The 4,548-nt window shown below is 36.1% G+C and overlaps 1 pseudogene; it reads right to left on the minus strand.

Moving 5' to 3' along the window:
- Positions 1 to 474: 474 nt before the first annotated feature.
- On the minus strand, positions 475 to 912 carry LOC114029380 (annotated as a pseudogene).
- Positions 913 to 4,548: the final 3,636 nt, after the last annotated feature.

Here is a 4,548-nt window from a genome sequence, read left to right on the forward strand (position 1 = left end):
TCTGAATTTTAATTCCATTTATTTACCTGCATGGTCTGAGGCAAGGTATAACTTCTCAGGCCTTCAGTTTCCTCATCTGCAAAAGGGAAGGAGAGGAGCAGAGGATTGGAATAGATGTCCTCTAAGATTCTTTCTAGCTGGAAATCTATTATCTACTGATTTGGAATGATAGGTCTTTGTTTGGTTCATGCGCCAGTTCTATTTACTGCCTACATGATCTTGGGTAAGTTATATAAACTTTCTGGCACTAATTTCCTGGTGTGTGTGTGTGTGTGTGTGAGAGAGAGAGAGAGAAAGAGAGAGAGAGAGAGAGAGAGTCATCCAAGTTAAAACTATTTCATAAAAATACTAAGATGTTTCATTTTCTAATACAGTAAATATCAATAACTGTAACACACAAAAGCTCTTAGACAGGTCTTTGTGTACAGGAAAAGCAATATTGAGATTTTCTTTCACTTTTAATAAACATTTCATTTACTGACCAACAAAGTAGTTGTAAAACTGTAGCTTCTGGAAGAACCACTTATTTTTGCCTGTCTTGGACTTTTCCTCAAATTTGACCTTGGCCTCCCTCCTTGCCTTTCGTTTTGGTGCAGGATCATGGAACACATCCTTGTTGACAACTGTTTTGTCCAATGGGATATCCACAGAGTGTCTGGTGGGCATGAGGTGGTTGTAGTTATAAACTTTCACAAAAGACTTGATTTTTGATCTCTTGGCAATCTTCTTTTTGCCCATTGCTGCAGTCACTTTGTGAGGATAGTGGTCAATACCTGACACCAACGCATGGCTGTAGGGCCTGTCAGAGGTCCAATCATCAATGTTCTTGACAATGACAACTTTGCACCCAGAGTATCGCCGGGCTAGGACCAGCACCACTTTCCCGGGTTTCATGAACTTGCCCATTTCAACATGAAATGGGTCACTCTTAAAGCCAAAAGGAAGGCAACACACTTCCGCTGACCTTTCACACTGCAGCAATATTGTTTTAAGGGCAACTTTGAGCAAATAAGTCATTTTTGCTATTATAAATACCCAAATTAACTACAAAGGACACATGAAGGAAGATGCTATCTGCATTCAGAGAAAGAACTGATAAATAGAAGTATGTATAGAATGATTTTACACATATGTGTATGTATATATGTATGTAAGTATGTATACACACATAAACATACATATTTGTGTCTACTGGTAACCATCTCTAGGGCAAAGGGTAAGAAAAGAAAAGAAAAAAAAGAAAGAAACTTACATGATAATTTTATTATTTAAAAGGACTAGTAAGTTGTACATAATAGATTTACAGTTTCATGTGCAATCATCTTTTTTAAGTAGTATGTTAGGGAAATGCTTGTTTTAATCCATAAATGAAAAAAAGAAAAAATAGAAGAAAATAATTAAGTGTGTAAAGGGGTCTTGAGATCAAAAATTTTGGGAACTGCTGGACTAGACAATCATTGAGGCTCTTTCTTGCTCCGAATTCTATGATTCTATGTGTGTCTTTACTTAGACACAAAGAGAATATTTAAGCATATTGTCATTTTTCTCTCAAAACCCAAATGAGTCTGTGATCTAATCAATTTGCTTGCTCCCTCCATCGATGTAGATTGTGATGTATCCATGTCTACCCATCTTATATGACTCTTGGTCCATCTACTCCTGCAAAACCACCACAGGGGGTACATACTGTTAGAAGTCTTCCTTACTTTCTTCTGACATTGATAGTGTACCAGTGGAGCACTCTGACTGTTCACCTGTCATCTCTCTGTCTTGCCATGTGACCAGTACATCTTCACTTTCTATGGTACATTTCTTTTTTTTTTTTTTTAGGCAAGTGGGGTTAAGTGACTTGCCCAGGGTCACACAGCTAACAAGTGTCAAGTGTTTAGTCTGAAGCCAGATTTGAACTCAAGTCGTCCTGACTTCAGGGCCGGTGCTCTATTCACTATGCCACCTAGTTGCCCCTGGTACATTTCTTTGATGTCCTTTTTCACTTTGAATTTGCTTTGAAGTTCCTTGTTGGTACTATGTTGCAACCTGATTTCACCCTTTCATGTGCCTTTGCTGATTATTATATTCCCTGCCAAGGGAAAATGTATATTTAAATGTAAATTTTAAATGGAATTATGACTATTTAAAATATCACTATGAAGGTTTAGGGAAGCTGTGTAACCTTGCAAAAGGAACTATGAAATTATGATTCCTGTACCTTAGAAAACCTCTTCTCAATCCTACTTCAAGGTAAAATAGCATCAAATAAAATATGGGGTCCTTGGTTTGAGGTTATCTTGGGTTTGAGCTTTCTATTGTCCCCTAATTCTTTTAGAATATAAAGCTATCTGTACTTTACAGTGATCTTCAACAAAATATTTTTAGTGTAGAGCAAATTCTTATTTTAGAAAATGATTCTTACTTGCCCTGTGGTTAAAGAGTCTGATGCCATCATGGAAACTGGACTGTAAGAACTCTAGGTTCTTTGAAGAGGAAAGAGGTTTTGGTCACATTGGGAACATCTGCATGTACCACATGTGATGACATACAATGCACTAAGGAAATCTAAACCCTGAGGCTTAAGTTAACAGTTCAGTGAAAAGTTTTGAGTTTTGGTTTCGTCTAATCTCATAGGACATATCATGGTTAAAATTCAACCAGAAAAGTACATATGACTATGATGTGCTTCTAATGAACATGAAACATTGGACTTGGAATAAGAAATGACAACCGGTGATTGAAATAATTATCATAAGTTTCACAAGTAGAATTTTGGGTACAGTATGTTCACTTACTAATAACCAAAAAAGCTATTATTGAAAGGGTGAAGGTTATGAAAAAATTTAGGACAGGCTTACTATATATATATTTTTTTATCCTGAGCTCAAATGCTGAGCAAGAAATCTGAACTCCACTGGATAGCACTGCAAGACTTCAATAACATTGGTCTCTGGATGCGGAGGAGCAGGATCGGTATTTGTCTTTAAGTATTTAATATTTGTATGTAAAAAAATACACGGTGCCAATACAGTTATTTAAAATGGAATTTCCTAGGCGGCTTTCAGCAGGTCATGTTGATGTCTTTGAATATATCTCCTCCCTCCTTGATTATGTGTAAATACATACATAATACATATATATGTACATATATATATATGTATGTGTGTGTGTGTATATATATATATATATCTATATCCTTTCTCTTCCCATTTCCTCATTAGTCAAATCAGAGGGGTGGACTGATGGACTAATGATTTCTAAAGTACCCTTTAAAAATTCTATAACACACCAAGCTCAAATTCTTCACTGGAGAATTTTTCATTTATGAGAATCATTTCAAATATTCCCTGTCTTGGAAGTCTCCAGATACTCTTTTCAACCCAGCCGTGAGGAGTCACTTTTGTCCTGGCCTATTAGATGCCTATTTAAAAATTGCATCCATCCAACCAACGACAGACTCTGATGCAAAGGAAAACACACACACACACACACAAACACACACACACACACACACACACACACAGAGAGTCATCCAAATAATATTCATGCCGTAAATGGAACTTAAAGAAGAGAATGTTTCTTTGCTTTCTTAAATTCGCTTTCGTATTGAAAATCTTACACCAATCCAATAAAAAGAGCTGAAGAAATTATGGATGAGAGAGCAACATTTTTGAGGCCCAAGTCATGCCCACTTAAGAAGCCTACCTTCTTTTTTGGTCTGCTTACTTTCAGAATTAAGAAAATAGAAAAGGCGTATATACCCCATTTGACAAAAAGAAAGGATTTAGATACAGGAAAATATTTGTAGCAGCACGTTTTTAGTAGCAAAGAACTGGGAGGGGGGAAATAGATGCTCATAAATTGGGGAATGTCTAAACATTTTAGCATTTGAGTGCTGTATTGTGTTGTATGAAATGATGAATAAGATGATTTTAGAGAAGCAAGGAAAGACTTACTTACATGAACTGATGCAGAATGAAGTAAACAAAGCCAAGCAAATAATATATACAATGAGTATGGCAATGTAAATGAAAGAACAACCACTTTAAAAAATGAATATTACAAAATTATACAAAACAATCTTGGCCCCAAGGAAAAGTTATGAGATTGTAATCCATCCATTCCTATACATCCTGTATGACTCCTGTCCATGTACTCCCATGAAGTCACCACAGGGCATACACTCAAACTTGTGGAGGTCTTCCTTACTTTCTTCTGACATTGGAGTGTACCAGTGGAGCACTCTGGCTCACCTCCCACTACCTTGCAAAGGTGGAGTGTTCAGAGGTGTGGAGCATTGTCAATAATGTCATTTCTTTGATATATTGATCAATTTTCTAACTTTTTTCTTCTTCTTTATTTTCTTCTTTTAAAAATCTTTGTTATAGAGTATGGCTCTGGAGCAGTGCAGGGGGAAAGACAGGCATTATAAATACAAAAGATCAGTTGAAGAACGGATGAGCAAATTATGGTATTTTATTATAATACAATATTGTATTATAAGAAATGATGAAAAGAACGGTTTTGGAGAAACAAAGAAAAGACTCACGTAGAATA

This window comes from Vombatus ursinus, unplaced genomic scaffold (genome assembly GCF_900497805.2).
Source record: "Vombatus ursinus unplaced genomic scaffold, bare-nosed wombat genome assembly UNPS02014931.1, whole genome shotgun sequence".
NCBI lineage: Eukaryota > Metazoa > Chordata > Mammalia > Diprotodontia > Vombatidae > Vombatus > Vombatus ursinus.